Genomic DNA, 25,990 nt, shown 5'->3' on the forward strand with positions numbered 1-25,990 from the left:
TAGATAGATAGATAGATAGATAGATAGATAGATAGATAGATAGATAGATAGATAGACAGAGGGCACAGGGTGAGTTGAAGATGAAGGGGTCATATCTGGAGAATAAAATTAAGGGGTGAGAAAGAATTATACTAGGAGAAGGAGAAAGGGAAAAGTAAAATGGGGTAAATTATCTCACAAAAAAATAACAGAAAAGAAAAGGCTCTTACAGTGGAGGGGAAACAGGGGAAGGTGAGAGGGAATGAGTGAATCTTATTCTCATAGGATTTGACTTAAGGAGGGAATAACATCCACACTCAATTGGGTATGGAAATCTGTCTTACCCTACAGGAAAATAGGAGGGGAAGGGGACAAGAAAGTAGGGGGATGATAGAGAGGATTACAGATTGGGAAAGGGAGTAATCAGAAGCAAATACTTCTAAGGAGGGACAGGGTCAAAAGAAAGAATAGAATAAATGGGGGGGTGGAATAGAATTAAAGGAAATAGAGTTAGTTTTTCACAGCATGTCTACTATGGAAGTGTTTTGCATAACTACACATGTATAGCCTATATTGAGTTGTTTGCCTTTTCAATGAGGGTGGGTAGGGAGGGAGGAAGGGAGGAAATTTGGAACCCAAAGTTTTAAAAACACATGTTTAAAAAAAAATGTGTTTTCACATGCAACTGGGAAATAAGAAATACAGGAAATGGGTTACAGAAATCTATCCTGCCCTACAGGAAAATAGAAGGGGAAGGGGATAAGAGAAGTGGGGAAGAAATAGAAGGGAAGGCAGACTAGGGGAAAGGGTATTCAGAACGCTTGCCAACTTGGGGTGGGGGGAGCGGCGAGATGAAAATTTGGAACTGAAAATCTTGTGGAAGTAAATGTTGAAAACTAAAAATAAATAAATTTATTAATTTAAAAAAAGTAGGGAAAGACATAAATTCATGCAGATTGAAGTGAGTGGAAAAACAAATTATACTATAAACATTAATATTTTTTTAAATTGAACAATTTTGAGGACTTTTATCAATTGATGAAGAATAAAATAGGAAGAACCAAGAGAACAATTTATAAATAACACAGTAAAAACAAACAACTTTAAAAGATGTAAAATTCATGATCAATACAATAACCATTCATGATTCCAGAAGACCAGTGATAAAATATGCTATCCATTTAAAAAGACTAGAACAAAAAGAAATAAATAAAGGATAAGAATTTGTGACTGGTGTTTGGGTGAGGGAAAAAAGAAGGAAAAAAATAGAATTGAAGTTGTACCAAAAATAGGTCTCCAGTGTTGAGCAAACTCTTCATTCAATACACTCTGCTTCATTGCAAAGAGTATGGAAAGGGTCAAAAAGGGTAAAATGTATAAAAGTATAAGAGAAGAAATACACAATTAGTGAATACAAGTGAACATGAATAAGATGAACTCACCCATAAAATGAAAGAGGGTAGTAAAATGAATCAGAAAGCAAAATCCAACAATACATAATTTACAAGAAATATACTTGAAAGATTTAGGAAATGTTAAAATAAGGACATGGGAGACAATGCATGCATTAGATAAAAAAGCAGATAAAAAATGCATTAGATATCTAATGCATGCATTAGATAAAAAATCAACCTCAAACAAGGTAATAGTGAAAGCAGACTTAATTAAAAGAGATAAACAAAGAAACTACATGGTGCTTAAGGAACTATAAATAATTGATTAAAATTAATTTGCTTAATATATAGACATCAAATGGCATAATATGTAAATGCTTACAGGATTATAAGAAGAAATAGATAGTTAATCTAGGTGGCACAGTGGAGAGAGTGCTGGGCCTGGAATCAGGAAGACTCATCTTACTGAGTTCAAATCTAGCCTGAGACATTTACTAGCTGTGTAACCCTGGGCAAGTCACTTAATCCTGTTTGCCTCAGTTTCCTCATCTGCAAATGAGCTGGAGAAGGAAATGGCAAACCACTTCATTCTCTTTGGCAAGAAAACCCCAAATGAGGTCACAAAGAGTAAGACACAACAGAAAAATGACTGAACAACAATAACAATATACCCTCTCTCAGACTTCAACAAATATAAGCAAAAGATAAATAGGAACCTGAATGGAACTTGAGAAAACTGATTGAAAAATGGATATGATAGATCACTGGTGATTATTGAATGAGAATAAAAAAGAATGTACATATGAATAGCAAAGACTTGTTCATGGCATCTTCACCAAAATTTAACATGTACTAAGGCATAAACACTTCACAAACTAATGTAAAAAAGCAGAAATATTAAATACATCTTTGCTAACCATAATGTATAAAATCATGTTCATTAAAAGGCATTAAAATTAATTAGACACTAAGTAATTTAATCTTAAAGAACAAATCATAGAAACAATAGAAAATTTCATCAAAGGAAGTAACAACAATGTGACAATCCAAAACACTGAATTGATAGACAAAACTAACAACATTTTTTAACAAAGAAAATAGAGAAATCATTAACCAGTCTGATTTTTAAAAAACAATAGGAAAAACACTGCTGTTATAAAATGAAAAAGGTGAAATCACAATAAATTAAGAAGAAATAAAAAATTATTAGAAATTATTTTTGCCAAACTATATTCCACAAAAAGTGGTGATTTAAATTAAATGGGTAAATATCTACGAAATATAAAAAATCCAGATTGACGGTAAGAAAAAATAGAGAATTTAATTAATCCAGGCTCAGAAAAAGAAATTGACTGAGCCATTAATGAATTTCCAAAATGAAAAAAAGACCAGATATATTTACAAGTAAATTTTATCAAACATTCAAGGAACAATTAATATTAATATTATATTAATTATTTATAAAAAATAGCAAGAGAAGTTATTTTACCAAATATGATATTGATACCTAAACCAGTAAGAGATAACTCAGATTAAAATTGATAAATATGAATAGTAATATAAAAAAATTATTGAAATATTAACAGAGTTTGTACCAATGACCAGGTAAAAATTATACCAGGGAGCAACGGACCACTAGGTGACCTAAGGAGAAGCAAAACGAGTACCTGAGTAACCCCTGCACTTCCATATACGGGCCGCACGCCGACCTTCTGCCAGCCATGCGCCAGTACCTACTTCTCTTATAAGAAGCACACTACCAGAGTCTTACCCACACCTGGGTCTTCGGTTCTGAGCCGGATCACCACACAGAGACGAGCCATCGGGAGGCACCAACACCAGAGCTTTATTCAGAGGCCAACACAGCAAACCATCATAGCAAGCCCAAGCAGCAAGGCCAGAGCAACAGGGCAGGAGCCAGGGGAGAGCGCACGCGTGTGATCTGACCACGCTTGTTCCTAAGTACCTACCTAGCCCCTCCTCCCCAGCCCGCTACTAGCCAATGATTGTAGGGTCAGATACCGGAAGGGGCTGTCTGAGCTTAGCACACCAAGGGGGAGGGAGTGACGTAGGAGGCTAGGATTGGATACAGGAAGGAGGCATCTGGGATTGACGCATAGACAAGAGTACGTGACCTAGGAAGTCAGACTCAGGAGGGGACTGGGTCAGTGCTGCACAAAGGGACCAAGGAAGTCAGGAAAGTCACAAGAGGCATCTGGGGATGACGTTGCATATAGGGAGGGGACTAAGCAGAGGGAACTCAGTCCTCTGCCATCCCACTCCCACATGGCACCGCCCCTTGCCTCAGGAACTGAGGCTCCGACTACTTCCTTGTACCCAGCTTATGTCACAGAGCACTGCCCAATTGCCTCAGGGCTTCTCCGTATCCAGCCCATCCCAGTACACACGACTCTGCCTACCACAGCCCCTGCCTCGACTTCCAAAATACCCAGATCTTACCTTACCCTTGCCACAGTACCCAACCTGGTAGCTGCCAACATCAGACAGTCCCTCACACTTCCAGCCTGGGCAGGATAGAAAGGAGAGAGGGGGAAAGGGAGAGGGAAAGGAGAGAAAAAGAGAAAGAGACAGAGAGAGAGAGAGAGAGAGAGAGAGAGAGAGAGAGAGAACTAGTTCAATATTAAAAAAAAAAAAAACTATAACCAAAAAAAGCCTTCTGGGAATTCATCAGGAAAGGCATGTCCCTTAACCACAAATAAGTTCACTGCTATGAACATTTTTCCTAAATTATATATCTTTTCTTGCTGTCAATATGCTTTGGATATATGCCTAGTAATGCTATTAGGTCGAAGTATATGAACAATTTAGTAACTTTAATAGTTAAACTAATTCTCCACCAATGGTGAGTTAGGGCAGTTGTCTTCCTATAGTTCTTCCAATGAGATTTCCCACCTTAGAGCATATTTACTACCTTGAGGAGCACAAGATAGACACCCTAGGATTGTTTTTACTTGCAATTTCTCTTATTATCAGTGATTTAAAAGTATTTCAAGTGTTGATTTTATTTCTTCCTTTTAAAATTATTTAAATGAGTCAAGTAATTATTTATTGGGAAATGGTTCTTAATACTGAATATCTGTATCAATTCCCTATCGATTTGGACATCGACTATTATCAGTGATTTTATGCAAAGGCTTTCCCCCAATTCCATATATTTTATTCTAATTCTAGCTCCATTGGCTTTATTTGTGCAAAAGCATAGCTACAGAAATAGATTTAATTCTGCTTTCCAAGCACCAACCTAGCTAATACAGAGTTTCACCACCAGTAGGCTGGTCATTGGATGATTAATTCCTTGGGCATGGCAACTCATGAAACAAAAATAGAAAGTGTTCCTTAGTCCTATTCATACTTCTAGGGCTTTTGTGTGATGATGGCATGATGACAAAAAAAAAAAAGGAACAGAGTGTGCTAAGAATCCATTTTAGACCATCTATAAATATTAATAGCTGTTAGTACTATAAATGTGAGATCTTTGTTCTATAATCAGTGAGGGGACATATTACAAGAAGAATTGAAGCACATAAATCTTGACATTCTTACTATAAATAAACAAAAAGACTAAAGGAAATCACAACTAAATTGAAGGATGGCTCACAAGTTCTCTTTGGAGATGTAAATACACAAATGCAAAGACTGACTTGGTTTTATTATGTATCCAAAGACTACAAAGAACACCCTTTCACAGACCATTTGGCCATCTAATAAATGCAGTTCTTGTGACAAGTGTTTGCAAACAAGACTACAATGAAAACAAGCAAGGCTTATTCAACAAAATCTATTGCAGAACCTAAAGTTGAGGTAAAGGAAAGTCTACAAAGACTTTAGTGAGATTCTCCAATTTAATCAATGTATGCTTTGAGACTTCAGTGAAAAGGTCAAAGGGAACAAAGGAGAAGATAGCAAAAAAAAAATCATGTTGCAATATGGTTCAAGAAGCAGGAAATGGGAGAGGCCAAAGACTTACAAACTATAGAGAAGTCTCATGCCTTTGCATCAAGAATACCATCCCCAAGAAAAGAATTAGAAGATCCCAGACATGGTGAGCACTATATAGCATCATAAAAAAATAAAATGAACCAGCAGGAAATGACTCATTACTTAAGTGGAAGGCACTCCTGAGTCAGCTGTCTGTGTATAGTCAGGACCCAGACTTCTTGGACAAAGATGCAAATGAATATAAGCTAGAAAGAATAACAATGAGAAAAGATAATTAATACAACTAAAACAACTCCAACTTGACCAAATTAAACATGTTATTGATGACTCAAAAATGAGAAATGTGTGGAAGAGAAGACATAAACCAAAATCATTATAATTTCCAATCAAAGTTTGGATAAAATATATAAACCATTTGCCATAATAAGACCAAGAGAACCTAAAAAGTGTCCCAGTCAGCAAACACTTGGCTTCTGGTCAAGTAAAGAGATAAAGAAAAAGCCAAGGCAATACTGATTTAGAATATGAAGTCATCTGTAAAATCTTACAGAGGTAGATTGTAGAAGATTATATGTGTGAAAGGAAATAAAAGGAAAACCAACTTAAAGAAAATTTGGTGAAAGAAAGAACTGCAAAGATTTCTGTAATAAACTCTTGTCCATCAATGATAGTGGAGCCACCACATTTAGACTCGAACTTTAAGGTCCCTGGTGTACTACATGAGGAAGTAGAAAGGGCAAGAAATAAAATAAAGATGCAAAGAGTAACTGGACCATATCAAGAATACACAAAGTTGGTCTGTTCTGGAGGAAGCACAGTTTTGAGGGTACTGAAGCTATCTGAAGAGGATAGGAAACTAAATGCTTTTGGGGGAGAAGGAAGGACTTATATTACTCCACTCAACCACTTAAAAAAAGATATCTGCAAAAATATCCGTAACTATTTCCTCATATACTTCCTTTCCCATTTCTATAAAATCTTTATGAGAATACTTGACCAATATCAAAGTCATCCTTGAAGAAGATGAGAAGAAAACAGACAGAATTTCAAAGATGATATTCCATAGTAGATCACATCTTTATAATTATATGATTTAATAGAAAGATGCTCTTGTTTTGTGAATTTTGCTTTAGGTAATTCAGAGAAAAAACTCATCTTTGTCCCTCAAAGATAAGAATTGGATAAGAATTATCCTAATTATCATAACTCTCTACTTCAATCAGTCAATTTTTACTTACTAAATACCAGGAAAAACTTTCAGGGTTCCCCACCCCTACCCTAGTAAGACAATATAGAGGGATGGATACAGAGCTGCCCTTTGATTTTCCTAAAGCACCAGACTAACCATGTCACTCTCCTACTCACTAAACCCAGGCTCCCTATTGCCTCCAGGATCGAACGCAAAATTGTTTATTTGGCATTCAAAGCCCTCTATAACCTAGTCCCTACCACCACCACCACCACCACCACCACCACCTTTCCAGCCTTCTTATTCCTACTCTCTGCTATGAATTCTTCAGTCCAGTGACACTGGCCACTTTGCTATCCCTCAAATAAGACACTCCATGTCTCAGCTCTGAGTCTTTTCTCTGGCTGTCACCATCCCTCAAATGCTCTCCCTCATCTCTGCCTCCCAGGCTTCCTTTAAGTCCCAACTAAAATCCTATTTTCTACAAGAAGAACTCCTCTTAATTCTAGGGACTTCCCTCTCTTAGTTATTCCCTATCTGACCTGCATATATCTTATTTGTACATATCTGTTGGCTTGTTTTCTCCCCCATCAGACTGTTAGCTCCTTGAGGGCAGGGATTATCTTTTGCCTCTTTTTGTATCTCCAACCTATAGTACAGCTTCAGGCACACAGTAGGTACTTAATAAATGTTTATTGACTGACTGACTTTGAGTGAGGAAGAAGTGGGTTCTAAACCCAACTTCTGATCCTTACTAGCTGAGTGACCTTGGGTAAGTCACTTAACTTCTGTACATTTTTACCTTGTATTAATCCTTTTGGAGGTCCATTCAACATGGCCTTCTTCCAGATCTCTTGACATCTCCATGGAATGGAATTACAGGGTCACCCAAATGACAACAGAGTTGTATATATGAGGAGGCTACAACATATTACCATTGATGAACTGCAGAGGAAAAGTGGCATAAAGGGGCATATAATCAGAGAGACACATTTTGGGAAAGAATATGGGTCAGTTAAGTAGCATGAGCAGGTGGAAGACAAAGGCACCAATAAACTATTAAAATTCAAAAATGACCTACTAATATTAAACCACTTTTTATATACTTCCTTATGACAACAATTTTGCTAATAAATATTTCTGTGACTTCTAAAGATAAACCCAGTTGTTAGTCACAAAATGGCCATCATAACCCTCTGGGAAGGAATTCTGAGTTACAACTGACCCCATCTGCCTCCCAGCTAGGAGCTGTGGATAATAGGATGCTTTAGGGATGTTGAACCTCATTGATTTAGAAATTGTTTTCAAGAGAGACATTTAATAAAGGGGCTAGAAAGCAGATAGACTTTGAGGAAAATATCTCAACTTTGAGGAAAATATCTCAATCAGTCAAAAATACAAACCTATCAAAAATGGCTTTCATAAATTGAGAATAAAAAGTTTAATTTAAAAGTTACCTTAAAGATATAATAAGCCTACAGTTAGGATATAGTCTATGGGCACAGCTGGACCCTGACATAAGACCATGTCAAATTTCCCAATTTCAAATCAGAGAGAGAGACAGAGAGAGAGACAGAGAGAGACAGAGAGAAAGAAAGAGAGAGAGAGAGAGAGAGAGAGAGAGAGATTGTAGCCATAGGATTTTAGATTTAGAGGTAGAAGGGACTTGAAAGGGCCTTTGAGCCCTTTTCATTTCATAGATGAAGAAATTGAGAATGAGAAAAGTTAGGGGACTTGCTCAGAGTAATATAGCTAGTGTCTGCGGCAGGACTGGATTCAGGTCTTCACTCCAAGTCTAGCAATCTATCAGCATTAAGCTGCCAATATAGCCTCCTCCTCAGTTTCCCTAGGGGTGTTGGGGTGAGGGGAGAAAGAAGAATACTTTAAAGACACAGATCAGTTTCAAAAAATGAAGATCCTTACAGAAACCCCACTCCTTAATCCAGGGATATGACCTATAACATCCCTACTCTTTCCGCCTCCTACTTAACTCCTAATCCATATTTAACTTCATGGGCTCCTGAGTTTCTGGTCACTTACTCCCTCACAAAAGGCTGCTGTTACTATGACTACTACCACCATCATCACCTCCACCACCACCACTACCACTACTACTATAATTACTACTACTACTACTCTCTCTTCCACTCCATACTTTTCTCCATATCAACTCTGTCTTACAGAATTATCTCTCACCTTGGGAACTCATATGTCTGGAAGCTCAGCTCTGCCACCAGACCTTCCTAATACCAGCATCAATTATTACTCCTGCTATATCTGTATCCAGAAGCATCTAGGTGGCATGCTGGGCCTGGAATCAGGAAGACCTGAGTTCAAATCCAGCCTCAGACACTTACTAGCTATGTGACCCTGGACTGTCTGCTTCAGTTTCTTAAACTGTAAAATGGAGATTAATAATAACACCTACCTCCCAGGACTGCTATAAGGCTCAAATGAGATGATATTAGAAAAATGCTTAGCACAGTGCCTAGCACATGATAGGTAAGTCACAAATGTTCTTTCCCTTGCCCCCTGACACTAATACTTCATAGGAATCCTGAGTCGCTGTGAGTCCTCAGAGCCTTGGGTACATAGCTGAACTTTTTCCTTTGCACATTCATGGTTGCTCACTTCTCCAAGATCTCTTATTTTGCTTTTAGTAGGAGGGAAGGGCAAGTTCTCTGACCCCCATTCCATGTGGTTAGAAGGTAAGAAAGTGATAGTTGACCATTAAAATATTACCAAGAATAGTTAAGAACATTGACTCCAAAATAATGTCAGCCAGTCTAAGATAGAACTTCAGTCTAACATATGTATTTGATGAAAGGCGCTGCATGGTCACAGAGATTGTCCATAGTGAGAAATACAATGGAAACCCAGCTGAGAGCTGATTCCCAACTTACCCTACATGAACATGAGCATTTTATGCTAAATAAGTCAGTAACTGCAACAAAATAATAAACAAAACAAGGCTATAATTGACATCTCTAGCAGAGCCTTCTAGGTAACTGTACTTGGCCCTGTGTTCAACATTTTTGTCAATGATTTGGGTGAAGGTATTAATGAAATACTCATCGAATTTGTAGATGACACAAATTTGAGAGGAATATTCAATGTGGTGGATAACAGAATAAACGCTCCAAAAAAAAAAATCTCAACTGGCTAGCATTAGTCCAAATCTAATAAGATGAAATAAAATAAGGACAAAAGTCATAATTGCTGTCACCTACCTCTTTTCATCCCCAAATCAGCAAGGACAACCAGAACATGTAGGTGGCAAAGTGCTGGACTCGAATCCAGAAGGCCTGGGTTCAAATTCTGCCTGAAACACTTACTAGCTATGTGACCCAGGTCAAGTCCCTTACCCTCTCTCGTTCTCCATTTCCTCATCTTTACAGCAGTGGAAATTAGATTCAATAGCTCCCTTGCAGCTCTAAATCTAGGATTGTAGGATTTCGAAATCCAAAGTGCCAGTTAGGGGAACCACCTTCATCCTTCTACTTGGTTCCCTTTGCCTTTCATTCCCAGGCCCCCAAATGCCTCAGAAAGGAAACATCTGTTCACTCTGTATTCTTTTCAATGCTTTTCAGGGAGTAAATTAATGTCCAATTTCTTTCATTTCTTGTTGTCACCAATGTTATAGATAATGTGACTATTTTAAAGGAAGGCTCAGCTGAGCCAGAAACATTTCATTTAATACACTTGGTTTCCTGATGCAGTTTGAAGCTCAGACCCGGGGCAGGAAGTGTTGTGAACTCTGTGGGCTGCTTGGTGATTGGGGTGGAAGCCCTTTCCCTTACACACTTCGGTCCAAGCACTTAGGTTCTTTCCCTGGGGGCCTGGTTTGCCTGAGGTCGTGAGAAGTCTCCAGAGCTCTAGAATCTCTTAGAAGGCTATGAATGGGAATTCTCCCCCCTTCATCCCCCTCACTCCACCCACCCATCCCCAAACCCAGTGTGGAATGCTTAATATGGAAATGCTTGTAGGGGTAGAATTTCATCTTTGGAAATCATAGGAATTTAGATGTCAACAGTTTAATAAAATTCTGTGTGAACCTAGCAAAAGCTGAAATAAACACTGTGAATGTGTGTGTGTGTGTGTGTGTGTGTGTGTGTGTGTCTGTGTGTGTATTTTAATGGCACTTATAGAGGATTCACAGTATTGTGGCATAAACATTGTCAAAGGACATGAGTTTGACTCCTGGCTACAGAAGTGACCTTGATCAAGTCCTTTGACCACTCTGAGACAGAAATATTACATGACTGCCAGGATCCCTTTTAGCTCCTGACACAGTATTACAAAGGCGTCACCTTCTAAGTCTCCGATTTTAGGTTGATTCAGGAGGAATCAATTTACTTTTGGTTCCGAGAAACAATTCGTCAAACCAAAGGCCAGGGTATCATCTATTTATTGAATAATTAGGACTATGTCTATTATTATTACTGTTACTATCAGCTCACATTTATAGAGCTCTTTAATGCTCTATTTCTTTTGATCCTCACAGCAACCCTGTGAGGTGTTATTATTATCCCCATTTTACAGTTGAGAAAAATGAGGATCAGTGAGGTTAAATGGATTGACCAAGATCACATAGCTAGGCATCTAAAGCAAGATGTCAGCTTAGTTCTTCCTGCTCCAAGACCAGTGTATGTGTACTTTTCAGCCCTGCCTCTCAAGGCAGTGGGGTATGCTCTGTATTAGTGAAGGGATTATTAGCACTGATAAAATCAGTGATCAAAGTGAACCTATCACTCCCCTCCATGGTCACTTCACCAACGCACACTGAAGGTTGAGTCACCAGAGGAAGATTAACTACTACCCTACTAAGAATTCTATAGTGCTCATGAGCCCTCATTGTGCTTCCCATTAACAATCAGCCAGTAGGCTTAATTAGTTTTTAGCAAAGGTATTTAATCAGATAGCATGGGGACAGGGAAAGGAGAAAGAAAGGGAATAAACATCTATATAGTGCCAGGCACTATGCTATCAATTTACAAATAATATCTTATTTGACTCTCACCATCACAATCTTCCTGACTCCATGCTCAGTACTCCACTCCAGTAATCCATAGCACCACTTAGCCATCGAGAATAGTTGATATAAAACATTCCTTCTAAATTAGCTTCCTGAAAATGCAAGGTCCTAACATTTTTCTCTGGCAGAAGGGGTCACACTCATTGACATTGCTGATTGGTACAGTCACAAGGGTCTACCACCTCAAGGTGATCCTATGCCTGGAGTCCTCCACTGTTTGACTACTTCATTGCTGAACTGAGCCAGCTACTGAAATTTCTCCTATTTAAAGGCTTCAGAAGTGTTGTTAGCTTGTTTGACAGGAATTCATACCTATAAAGAGATCATCACCTTGTTCACACATTAAAAACTTGATCAAGTATGACTATCCTTGGACTTAAATCTTTGTAATTATTAACTGAGGAACTCAATCTTACCTTAGGACCCTGGATTTAGAGCTGGAAAGGGCCTTAGAAGACATCTAATACAATCCCCTTCCTTTTTTTTTTTACAATTGAGGAAAATGAGACCAAGAGAGGTTAAGTGCCTGGGCCAAAGTAATATAGGTAATAAATGGCAGTCCTGGGATTTGAACCCAGATTCACTCACTCCAAATTCAGCACTTTCCTGTGGTACCCTGCTACCCCTTTTGAAATATTGAAGTAATAATGAGAAAACAATAGGGACTTATATTCAGGGCCCCTAGTCCTGATGAGTAAAACACCCTTTATAAATACTTCTCTGTGTTTACAGGGCCTGGGTTTACAGATAAAGAAGCCCAGTACAATAACGACAGTCTACTAAGTGACTAGGAAGAGCAGTGGGAGGGGAAAGTCAGCAGTTGAGGCTTCATAAGTGGGAGCAGCAGTGGGAAGTGGCAATCAGTCAGTCAGCCAACAAACATTAATAAGGTCTTCCTATGTGCCAGGTGCTCTGCCCAGGCAATATTCACCGCTGTTGGGGAAATGGAGAAATCCGAGAGGAAGAAACATGGCTGTTTTACCCTGTCACAGCTCTGCCCCGGGGATACATAACCCTTCTCAGGGGCTGGTCTCCCTGCTTGTAGGTGCACATGGGACATTAAAATCTAAGGGACTCAGAAGTAATGCAGCATACTGCAAAGTCTCACTTTGGTTATTCCTTTTTCAACAATGATATCTTGGGGCAAGAGAAACATAAGACCATGACAAGCCAGCCATGTGCAAAAGCTTGTGACTAGCTGACGCCCTGACTCACTCCAGTGGGGTGTATCAGAGTTGCTCGATGTTGATCTCACCGAAGAACTCATAGCCCTAAGCTCACCTCAACATGACAACCTCCAGAGGTGCCAGAGCAAGCAGAACTGCCCAACCCTGTAGAAGTATTACACAGAGGAAAGACACACCTCAGCTAAGACACCTATACCCTCAGGCAGTGGATTTCTGGTTAGTGAATGTGTTGCAAGCCACCTAGAATAGTATAAAAAGCTCTGGATTCAGAGGAGCTGGGTTCAAATATCACCTTTGACAGCCTATCTTATTTGACCTTTCCCATCTTTGTGATCTTGGACAAGTCATTTGTATTCAACTATTCTGTATTCTCTATATACTTATATATGTTCTTGTCCTCCCCAGTAAAATGTAACCTTCTCATGAGTCAAGATTATTCCATTCTTTGTACTTGTATCCTAAGCACCTGGCAAATGGTAGGCACTTAATAAATGCTTGTTGATTGAGCAATGGTTATCAATATTCTCATCTGTAAAATGGAGGAGTTGGAATACATGGTCTCTGAGGGTCCCTTCCAGTCCTATACAGCTGTCTCCTTTTTCCTATGTATCACATCCCATGATTTGAGAGATTTGAGACCTACCATGGGCATGCTGGCATGGGAAGTGATTACACAAAGAAGGGGCAGAATAAGGTTTATATTTTCTACAAAATATGTCTTGAATTGAGTTGAAAAGAAAATATGATCCACCAAATCTCTCCAAGAAAAACTCAGGGGTGGGACATACATTTCAAACATGGCAAGTATATGGATTTGTTTCCCTTGACTAAGCTTTTTGTTACAAGGGAGGGCTGGGGGGGGAAGGAGGAGAAATTCGGTTGGGGAGGAGAGCTAGCAATATCAATGTCAAAAAACTTTAAGTGTTTCTTCAAAAATGGCATTAAAATGCACAGAAGAGAGCAGTTCACAGGGAGACAGATATATAGGACAGCTAAACTATGTTAATTTGGAATAACCTTTTTTTTTTAAGTAACAAGCCACATATGTAACAGAAGTTTGTAACGTCATATACATACTTCTCCTTTTCTGTTCTTCTTCGTATATGGAAATGATCATGTTTATTAAAGTTTGTCAAGGTCAAGATGATTTCTTAAGTGAGAAATTTTGCGGGGGTGAAGGAAGGGGAGGTGGGGGTCAGGATTCACATCTCATAGAGATAGGACTCAAGTAATGGATTAATGAAGAAAGCAAATGTACAGATATTTTCACTAGGGAGGTTTCTCTGCTACATTCACTGCTGATGAGTCATATCTTTTTGCCCCATGGGGAGGCTAAGGAACAACTATTCTTTTTTTTTCACAGTGGAGATGGGGGTGGGGAGGTAGGAATGAGGGCCTAAAGAGCTGGCAGTTTGTATCTTGCTGAGAACTAGATATATCTCCCTAGGACAAGGGTTCTTAGCCTTTTGTGTGTGTGTGTCACAAACCCTCTGGCAGGCTGGTGAAGCCCATGGCTACCTTCTGAGAATAATAATTTTACATGCACAATATAAAATACATAAGATTACAAAATGAGTCAATTATGTTCAAATACACTTATCAAAATGATTAAAAAATATTGACAGACCTCAGGGTAAGAACCCCGGGGAGTGTCATAGGGGCAATCAGAGAGATCAAGTCCCTCAGTGGTTCTGTCCCCAACTAAGCACAGTTTGTAATCTTATTTTCCACTTAAATACTGATAATAATAGCTTGTATTTATATAGCTCTTTATAACTGCCAAGTGCTTTGGTTATATACATGGCCTCAGCTGAAGGGTGGTGGAGCCAATCAGGTAAAGTCAGTGCCTAGAGTGGCCATGGCAAAACAAAATACAATGTAAAGCCTTGCCTCCCAGTTAGATCATGATAATGTCAAGTCAACAGACATTTATTAAACACCTACTATCCTACTATGTGTCAAACATTGTGCTAAGAAGTTAAGTCTTGTGGACACCAAAAAAAAATAGTAATTTGCATTACATAGCATTTTATATCTATCTGTCTGTCGATAGATAGATAGATAGATATACATAAACCAAGTGTTATATGCATATATCTCAGTTGATCCTCAACTTTGTGAAATAGACAGTGAAAATATGGTTATCCGCATTTTACGGAAGAGGAACTGAGACTCTGAGCAGCTAACCTGCTCATGGTCACATATCTGGCCAAAGAACATAAGCAAAATAGCCTTCCAAAGAAAATCGCAAACTATTAATAACCATAAGAAGGATGCTTCAAGTCACTAATAACAAGAGAAACATGAATCAAAACAGCTCTCATGTTTCGCTTTACACCAAGCAAAGTGGCAAAGATAACACAAAAGATGGGGGTGGTCAATATTTGAGGAGTTTGGGAAAGGTGGAAGATTAATACACATGATCATGACAAATTAGTACAAAATAAATATATGGGGTGGGGGTGGGGGGACTAATGACTAGGAGGCTCAGGGAAGGCCTTTTGAAAGAGATGCCACTTGAGCTGATCCCAGAGTAGAGCTAAGAGTTCTGAAAGGAGGAGGGGAGAAGCGAGAGCATTTCAGACACGTGGAAAAACATGGCGGCAAGAAATAAAATGTGGTGTATGAGGAATAGTAAGCAGGCCAATTTGGATGGAGCATAGTATGTGACCAGAAATGGTTTTTAGTTATCAAAAATGAGAAAATGACCAAAAATATCATTGTCATATTAAACATATATGTATGGAACTGATTTACTCATTTTCAAAGGACTCAAATTAACATGGACATTATCATCCATGATGCAGTTTAGCCTTACAATTATTTTCTAGACTAATTTGTGATTTCATTGCAATTGGGAATTCCCAGTGAGGAAACTCCTTCAATCCATGTAGTTACTCTGCAACTTATAATCTTAGAGAGTTTCCTGGAACATTGAGAGATTAAATGATTCATCCAGGGTCACATAGCCAGTATGTGTCAGGAGGCAAAATCTGAACCCAGAACTTCCTGTCTTCAAGACCAGCTCCCTATCCACTGTGTCACACTGTCTATTGATACAAGTACACAGATGGACTATATAGCCTTACAACATAGATCCATAATACAAAGGAGCAATATAGTCAGTGAAAAAAAAACATTCCTCTTAGTTTTTCCTTAGTTTATGTCCTAACAGCTCTGGCATGGATGAAAACCAGGAAAAGAGATCCAGGAGTGGAGGAAAGAGTTGTATGACATGAGGCTGAAATCTGTAGCTGGTGGTGATTCTCCCGGGCTAGAGTACACACCCCTTTATCTGCATGCCTAATTCTCTCTCGGGCTAATTTTTACCCCCTTATTGTTCAGCTTAACTTTTAATTATGAAGAACCCCCTTGACACAATTTGATATTTGATTCCAGTTGTCCTGAGGAGAGTTTAAACAGGTTGAGTCACTAAATCGGGATTCTTGGTGAGGCATGACAAAGGACTGAGTATTCCTATCTCCCCCTCTGCCATTCTATTGAATGTATTCACTCAATATAAACAGTACATTACTAAGAATAAAAAGGACCAAAAGAGGTAAGTCTGTCTAAAAGAAGTAAGGGTATTATAAGCCAAGGTCAGAACAGAGAATCCCCTTCCTTCCCCTCCCCCGGGAGAACACTATTAAAATAACTTTTGTAGCTGTGATGGTACTCCCTTGCAAGTATCATTCAATTGATACCTGAGACCAATGTAAGTGGGGAGGCTAATGGTTCTAGGGAGCTGATTCTATGGCATATCAAAAGATAGGGGTGTCCACTGGCTAAATGCACAGTATTTATCAAAAATCTCACACTTGGCAGCCTACTCATTGTGGGATATGCACCTGTGAGGATGAATCCCAGTGTACACTACCAGGGACTTGAGGATAACAGTGAAGGTGTTAGCAAGAGTTCCGAGATGAACAAGCACGTCGGTCTAGGTGCCTAAACAGGGCGGGGTTCTCCCTCTGATACCATCTGCCGTAAGATGAAAATGAAGAGGGGAAAAAAAGCCTTAGCAAGGGAAAATGACAAACATAGCAAATGCAGTATCTGAGAGTTTTCTAAAGTCTTTGAACAAGATGCTCAGAAAAAAAAGGTGGGGAGAAGCAGGGAGGGGATGGGAGGAAAGATATAAATAATTGCAACTTAATTAAAACAGCATCCCAGGCAGGTCTGAACAATCAGATTAGCAAAAATAAATTCTTACAATCTAGATATCAAATTTCATCTTCACATTATAATGCAAAAATCAATACAGGTATTAAAAGTATATTCATAAAAATTACAGAGTAATTAAAATTTCAATGCATTTTTTATTTCTCTAGCCATGATGTGGAAGAAAGAAAATTAACCTAGAAAATGGAATCAGTTAAAGGCCCTACTTACAGACTTCTGCAGAAAGCTATCAAATGGTGTAGAAAAGTAGTATGTTAAATATTTTGGGAGCTTGAGGCCATGTCCACACAGCCAACTCTATGGGGAAAAAAAGTCAAAAAATCAGTCCTTTGTACACTCAAAAATACCCTCATCTATAAAATGAGAGTGTTAAATTAGGTGGCCACTGAGGTTCGGGTTTCAGTTTTAAGTCTGATTTTATGATGATGTATTCTATGTTGTACGTCTATATTTTTCAGCTGTTGGGGCCAAGAGCCAGACAATTTCAGTATCAGTATCAGAAAGAACATAGAAGAAGTGGCTATGGCCTGGGGGAAAGTCAGAGAGAAGTTTCTGCTTCCTGAAAAAGAACTTCTGCAGGAAAAATATAACAAAATGCATCAAAATATAAAACACAAGAAGAAAAGGTAAATGAAACACTAATATTATTATTAATGAATATAGCCAAACTAGTCATCATTTCAAAGGATGTATTATTTTTAAATGACCATTTCCTAAAACCCAAGAATTTTACATTATAGCAGTAAAATATCTAAAGCACAAAATAAATCTATTGGTTCTAAATTAAAGTAGCTGTGGAATTCCTTATTACCAAAGAAAAGTCATTGTATATTTGCAGATTCATAATGTTTTAATTTTTTAGTGAATCAGAATAAGACAAAAAAATCAGATTTAAATATTCTTTCATGTGAAAGGAGAGACCTATGATCTGTGTTCCCACTGCTCCCTGACCCCCACCCAGCCAAATCACAAGGTTTGGCTTCCAGACATCAAATATCGCCACCTCACCTCCTAGCTTGGGTCTTTGCAAATTGGCTTCATTTGCCAGAAAGAAAACAAACTTTTCCTTTCTCCCTTACTCTAGGTCCCTAGGGAGAGGACAAAGTCCTTCCTGGTGAGTGTTTTTGTTATTGTCTTAATATAAGAAAAGGGAAAATGTGCATGTTTAGAGAAGTCTTAGTCTAGGCCTTAATATCTGGTCATAGTTTCTTGATTTCCTAAGTGAACCCTTTCTTTTATATTTTGTCTTCAAAAATCAGTGGGCCCAAGCCCTCTGCATTGTAGAACCTTAACTAGGAATTCTTGTTCCCAGGGAAAATTCAATTGGATGCAGAGTGAAGTTTTGCCCAAATGTAATTGGGCCATCAGAGCAGGAAATCATTCCCCAAAGAATCTGATCCACATCCTAGCTGCATAGATAATGGTTTTCAACATCCCCCAATTCCAAGAGGAAATGGAGGGCCAATGAGAGAGAAAAAAAAATAAAGAAGAAAAAGTGAAAAGAAGAAAGAATGAGAAAAAGAAGGTTCCAAAGAAAGAGATACAAACAATGAGATACAAGATGGCAGCCAGGGGCTAGATGAGGATGTGAAGGTAGTGGTGGCCCGGTGTCAGGAAAAAATCACATGGTTCAGGGAGGGAATGTGCCCATTGGTGTCATGCTTTGGGTCAAATTCTTAGTTGCCTTACCCTAGTTATACATCTGCTAGGCTGGGTGATAGACCAAAAATTTAGCTTCTGGCTTAGGTAGCTATGATTTGACAAAGACTGTATGTTGCCTTCTTGATTCTGGTTCCTAAGCCTCAACCCCAGATGCAAGAGCTTCAGGTTTATATCAGACACTTCCTTCTCTGCTCCCCTCCCCCAACAAGTCAGCTCCAGGGCTTAAGATCAATTTTGATCCCAATGATTATGGTCCGAGTAAGTTTCTATCCTTACCCATTGCATGTCAACAACAACAACAAAAAATCCAAACACCAAACCCTTTCCTATCTCACATCCAGAGATTCCTCCCCAGGACTCAGGACTCTGACACCGACCTAGCACCATCTTACTTCATCATCCTAGAGGATTCAATGGATCCTGACCTAGAATCGTTCTTTCTCTCTTGCCCTTCCCTCATCTCTCCTGGATGGTTTTTCTAAACAAAGTCACTAGTGAATATTACATCTGGTTCTGCCCTTTGTGGTGGAGCTGGCTTCTCCATTGTAACTAGCATGGTACAGATTTGGAACAAAAGGCCTTAGGTTCAAATCATGACTCTACTACTTACGTGTTACCAGGACAACTTCCCCAGACCAACTCCTTTTTTGGTTCTTCTCCAATTCTGGGCAGCTAGGCGGTAGAGCAGACTTGGGATTAGCAGCGATTCACCTTCATATCTTACTTCAGACACTCACTATGTGAATCTGGGCAACTCATTCCACCTCTCTCAGCCTAAGTTTCCTCATCTGTAAAATGGGTATATAATAATAGCATTTACTTCACAAGGCTGTTGTGGGGATCAAATGAGACCATTTATGTAAAGTGCTTTGCAAATTTTAAAGTTCGATATGAGTGTTAGCTATTAGTGTTATTATTATTCAACCTTGATCCCCAGGAGACTTTCCAAGAAGTTCCTCTTTGAGGGTCTTTAGGTCCCCAGCTCACTTAGCAGAACTCAGATAATAGATACATCTTCAGATTGATAACAATTGACACCTGTTTCAAGATACCTCATTCCACCTGTTCCACATATGCTCAGGTATAACAAGCAACAAGCATTTATTAAGCACCTACTATTTTCCAGGCACTGGAGATATAAAGACAAACATGAAAGAGCCACTGCCCTATTGCTCATGCTCCCTTCCCATGAGAATGGCTTTAGAATTCCCATCTAATGAAGGTTTATAATAGAAAAATACCTTGGATATACAGTCAGTAACATACCTCTTGGTAAGGGCAAGGTGATGATACCAAAGGACCCAATTAAAAAGTTAAATCGCCTTTTCCAGACACCAAGCAATTTCCCCTACTCTGTATTGCTATTGACCTTTTAAACTAGGTACTAAAAAAATTAATAAGCACTTACTTAAACCTTCAGGCAATTAAATTTCCTGCCTTTATTTTATCAAGGCCATTCTTGGAAACAGCAAAATTGAATTTATCCACATTAACTTCAGCCACTCTCTTCTAGCCTGTTCAACTTGCATCTTCTGACCAGTAAGTAAATCCCCTTGGAAAGCAGGAGGGGCTGTGGCCAGTGCAATCTGGCTGGCCCTTAAAGCAAAGCTCTACTGAGGCATATAGTGGGAGCAGCAGACTTTCTCGCTTCCCCGGGGCATCCCCAGCTCTCTCCTATGACCTTGACTTGGGGAAGTCCTCAACAATTCTTGGTGTTCACATTAGTGAATGTTTCTGCTGGTGTGTTTCATTTCTGCTTCCAGTTTTGATATTCAAGTATCTGTGGATAATTTGAGCACTAGATAAACCTGGGACCTGACAGCTCTGGTTGGCTATTGAAATTTCCACCCCACTAATAGGGAGGTGTGATATTTTGTCGTCCAACTTGCAACAGGGAAGCAGGAAAGAGTTGGCACCCACTGACCATGTGCTGTAAGTCAAGAATGCAGTTGTATGCAAGAGGACACTAACTTCCAGGAAGAGCTTGGGCAAACAGTTGAGGAAAATAGACCCAACTGGAATACTTGTCAGAAGAAAACTGGCTGTTCCACAAACAAGAAGAGCAAACCATCATATACTCTGGCCCACCAAGTGACCCAGACAAGTGCTTAGGATCCTCAGTCTGAGAATTCACTGTGGGTATGATGGAGGAAGATGTTAGGTACCAGGAGTGGGGCACCAACACTGGGATGCTCGGGACGGCAGCCCAGGTCTGGGGACAAAGGGATGGTCTTTCTGTTGATCAATTTTTTCAATCAAGCAGCCTTGTTACCACCTCTTGAATGCAACAGGGAATGGAAACAGAATGAAATGTGACATTGCAGTGAAATAAGAGCAGGGATTGAGAGGAAGAAAGAATTGGGTTCCAAGACCACTTCCTACATTTTCTAGTTGTCCCACCTGCAGGTGATATGTCTTTGAGCCTCAGTCTTCAGATTTATAAGATGAGAATAACAGGTTTTTGTGAGCATCAAATGAGCTAATGTATGTGAAGTGATATATAAATGTCACCTTTATTATAAAACTCAGTAGCCCGTCATGCCCTCAGGAGGCAGAGAGACTTTAGGACGGCACCTGATCTGTGAGACAGGAGGCTCCCTAGATTCCCACATTCTGTCCCTGTCCCTGCCCCTGCCATTGAGATCGAAGGGTCTTGTGGGAAGACTCCAAAATAAAACCCAGGGAAGACCCAGGGGTAGGGAGAAGAAGGGGTTGAGTCATTGTGAAGTGGTGTCCCAGGAGACAGGGGTCCAGATCACAGACCACAAGGATGAGGCCACTGGGCACAGTGATTCCTACAAGGGGGGAAATGGTGAGACATTTGATTGGCTTAATGATGCAGTTAGCTGCCCTCCCTTTTTGTCTCCACCTTGGGAGAAGCTGTCCTAATGGGTACCAATGAATTTCTATTTATCCACACTCACAAATGCATTGTGTATACATAAAATTGTTTTTGCTTACATGAAAGAGAGAATCATTATTAGGAAAGGAGCTTTTCATCAAAGATCATAGCATCATAAGATTCAGAAAGGGAAAGGACAGAGAAACCATCTCGCCCAACATTTTACATATGGATAAACTAAGTCCTCAAAATAACTACAACACTACACTGCCTTAGGCAGGAGATCTAAGGTCAAGAAGTGGTAAGTAGTAGTCAATATAGAAACATAAAAAAATCACTCAAATAAATTTTGTTAGTTTATAAACTTTGTTACTGTTCAGTCTTTCAGTCACCTCCGACTCTTCAGTGACCCCATTTGGGGTTTTCTTGTCAAAGATACTGGAGCGGTTTGCCATTTCCTTCTCCAATTCATTTAGTCTGAAGTTATTCACAATCATGTAATTTCCTAAAATGTGTAACATATTGAAGAAAAGTTGTTGGAGAGAAGGCTGGTGGAGCCAGACCTGTGATTTCACTGGCAAGAAAACTCCTAGAAAGTTTCCATTCAGGAAACTTCCTCTGCCAATGTAAATAAGTTCCTGCTTTGTAATTTATAGTGTCAGATAGTTGCCTGGGGCATTGAGAATTTAAGGGACATGCCCCATCCTGAAGTTTGCATGTATCAGAAATAGGACTTAAACCCAGGTCTTCCTAACTCTGGGACCAGCCCTCTGCCCGCCACGCTGCAATGCTTCTCTAATATCCAACTTTAAAAACTTTTTTTCTCACAAACGTAACTTGTGTCAGATGTGTTATTCATACAGTAGAACATAAGATCCTTGAGAAAAGAAATTGATTTTTTTCTTCCTTTTTGACAATAAATGAACTCACAAAGAAAAAACTCCAAGACCAAATGGATTCACAAATAAATCCTATCACACATTAAAAGAATAATTAATTCCAATACAAAGTTTGCAATAATAAGAAAAGTAAGCACCCTTCCAATCTCTTTCTATGAAACAAATACAGTCTTGATACCTAATCCAGGAAGAGACAGAAAGAAAATTGCAGGCTGACATTTCTATTGAATATTGTCTATAATTTTATTTCTGTCTCTTCCTGGATTAGCAAGTAAGCTAAAACAACATATTAGAAAGATTACACACTATGACCAGGCTGGGTTTATACCAGGAATGCAGGGTTGGTTTAATATAAGAAATATTGTAAAAATAATAAAACATATTAATAATATAAATAAAACCCACATGTTTACATCAATAAATGCCAAAAAGGCTTTTGACAAAATCCAACATTCATTTCTAAAAGCTCTTGAAATCATAGGAATAAATCTACCTTTCTGTAATATGTTAAATATAATTTAAGTATACTTAGAGAATCCTAGAGTCAACTAAAAATTTAATTGAAGTAATTAGTAACTTCAGCAAAGTTGCAGGATATAAGGTAAATCTACATAAATCATCCATATTCCTTTATGTAACAAACAAAAGCCAGTAAGAAGATCTAGAAAGAGACGTTTCATTCAAAGTAACTATAGAAAAACGTGGAAGTCTATCTTCCAGGGACTACAAATCTAACCATAAAACACTATTTACAGAAATATAGACCTAGATAATTGGAAAAGCATTTAATTGCTCATGTTTAGGTTGCATTAGTATAACAAAAATGGTACAATCCAATTTTAGAAAGAACCATACCAAACTCACAAGAGATAGATGAGAATTTCCCTAATTTTTAAACAAACAAAAAAGGAAATTCTATAACCTTTCTAATCAGCCCAAGGCAAACCAACAGGATTCTTGATTGTCCCTCAGTTTTCTCTTTTTTGGGACAAAATAATTTCAGTTCTCTTACTTCTTCATAGATCTTACAGTATATATAAACACATGTTTCCTGGCATTTTTCAAAGGATTCCAGAAGGAACAATAAAAACTATTAAAGAGATAGAAAATCGACTTTCTGGGGGGGAAAATGTAAAGGGATTTAGCCTCCATAATTTAGACTAGAGGGGGAAAATAGGCTAAATAATAGCAACCATATTTAATTATTTTAGGAGTTGTCATGTTCATATCATCAGAGAGACAACAAGGGGTAAGGACCCCTCTATTTGGGTTCCAGGTCTGACACTGCTTAGCCGCATAAGCTTTAGCAGGTCACATGCAATCTTTAGACCTATTTTCTTATCTGTAAAATGATGACATAGAACTAGATGACCTCTCCCATCCCTTTTCCCCTTTTTTTATCCACTAGTTCTCATTTAGTTATTTAGCAAAATGTGGAGATTTAGGGATGTGTAGATGGAAACAATGTGATGCAGTGGATACAACACTGAGCTTGGAGTCAGGAAGATCTGAATTCAAATCCTGTGTGACCCTGAGCAAGTCACTTCATCTCTGTTTGCTTCACTTTCCTCATCTGTAAAATGGGGGCAATAATACATTCCCCCCATGATTGTTGTGAGGATCAAATGAGACAATATTTATAAAATGCTTAGCATAATGCCTGGTACCTAGTAAGCACTATATTATTTATTATTTATTATTCATATTATTATTATAAGTTATTATTTAAGTATTGTCCATTAATCTAGTTATGTTGTGCTTGTTGTTTGAAGAGGCAGTATATACTATATTTTATGTATCACATATTCATAGTTCTGTCTATGTTGTCTCCCCCATCAGAATATGAGCTCCCTGAGGTCAGGGATCATGTATTTGCCTTTCTTTACATTTCCAACCCTTGGCACAATACCTGGTACATTGTAAGCATTTAATAAGTGTTCGTTGACTGGTAGAAAGAATACTGGACTAGCCGTCAAAATGGCCAGGTTCCAATATCGCCTTCTTATTAGCCATATGACCATGGGCACGTATTGTGTCTCAGTTTCTCTGAGCATCAGTTTCCTCCTTTGTAAAATATGGGCCATCAAACTTGCCCTGCCCCCTCCCCATTGGTATGTTATGACAATCAAATGAGCACGTGTATTCTCTACTAAAGTCCTCCTCTGGTGAGACCTCATGGCATGGAAATGAGCCTGACTTCTTTGGCGCTCTGCCAATGAAGCACAAACTCTGGCAGGTCCAGCTTAGTTGGAAAGGCCTCAAGAATGGGTCCCATGATGGACTCCATGTCTGTGGCTGGAAGGGTCGCCAAACTAAGTTTGGAGAGACTTGGTGCCAAACTGTCTGTAGGGTGATGAGTTTTTTGGCCGAGTAATTCTTGAAGATTATCTAAGTCACTGATGGATTTTGATCTCTCGTCAATGCAAGGAATAGCCATGCTGACAAAATGTTACATTTCTGATCTCCCACAGAGGACAGCATAAACTGAGAAATAATCCAGGAGCTTCTCTGGGCTGGCAGCACTCACCAAGTCAAGCCCCATTCCTCGCTTAGGTCACCTTCCATCTACTCTGTAGTTGTACTGTACCTACAGTTATCCCTTCCACACTGAGACTTTCCCCATTGTGGTTTCAATGTATCATGGGTTGGCATAAGAAGTTAAATGTGAATTTTTGGGGAGTTTTGTTAAAGCTTCACAAGATATGTGAAGGTCAGCAGATGACACAGAAAAAGTTTAGAAACTCAGAAATGCATAAAGTATATGTACAGTATTATATAATATCAACCCAAATTTTACAATAAGGTACTGTAAGCACCCTATAAAAGAAAAAGAAAAAAACCAGACTTCTCTGGTGCAAAGAGAGGGCCAAAAATTTTACGTGGATTTTCCAGTGGTGGGCATTACACCCCTAACCTCTGCGATGTGCATGGCATAATTGTACTTCTCTATGTGTTGTCCCCTCTCCATTACATTAGCTTTCTTTTGCCTCTCTATGTAACCCCTGTGCTTAGCACAGTGCCTGGCACACAGTAAGTACTTAATAAATGCTTGTTTCTTAAATAGTTGCAAAGCTTTTGGATCATCGTTGTAAACACAGTGCAATTTGTGAACTAATTATAAGTTCAAATAATCCTGAAATTATGCATCAGTTTTTATCAGGAAAACCTACACACAAGAATTGTGGCATACAATCGAAAGTTGAAAGTCAACATTTAATTCTGCTATCTAAGCCGCCAACTAACAGGTTTGTATCGTGGCATCAGATTCCAGACCAAACTGAAAATATGTAGACAGTAATAATAGTTCAAATGTCTATATCACTTCAAATTTTATAGAGAGCTGTCCTACCAACCCCCTGAAGTAGATATATTATCTCCATTTTACTGATGAGGAAACTGTGACTCAGACAGTCTGCCCAGGGTCACACAACTGCCAAGTGTCTGAGCCATTGTTCAAAGCCAAGACCCTGACCCCAGGACCAGCAGTCTTTCCTTTTCAACACAGTATATGAGGTAGTAGTTTTGTTCTATTTTGTAAATGGCTATAAGTCTTTATGTTACCACTGAAGAAAAGATAGAATGAAAGAGGGGGAGGAGGAAAAGAAGGAGAGGTTGGGGAGACAAAAAGAGAGACAGAGAAGCAGAGAGAGACAGAAAAACA

At 38.8% G+C, this 25,990-nt stretch overlaps 1 long non-coding RNA gene across 1 annotated transcript in view; it reads right to left on the minus strand.

Moving 5' to 3' along the window:
• The window catches only part of LOC114027522, a 75,587-nt gene that overhangs the window by 30,858 nt on the left and 18,739 nt on the right, over positions 1 to 25,990 (minus strand). The window contains exons 2-3 of the long non-coding RNA XR_003567266.1: positions 19,199 to 19,376; positions 7,325 to 7,467 (exon numbers count right to left, since the gene is read on the minus strand). This is a non-coding gene — a long non-coding RNA (uncharacterized LOC114027522). The remainder of the gene's footprint in view (positions 1 to 7,324; positions 7,468 to 19,198; positions 19,377 to 25,990) is intronic.

The sequence above is a fragment of the Vombatus ursinus genome, unplaced genomic scaffold (assembly GCF_900497805.2).
Source record: "Vombatus ursinus unplaced genomic scaffold, bare-nosed wombat genome assembly UNPS02014861.1, whole genome shotgun sequence".
Taxonomy (NCBI): Eukaryota; Metazoa; Chordata; class Mammalia; order Diprotodontia; family Vombatidae; genus Vombatus; species Vombatus ursinus.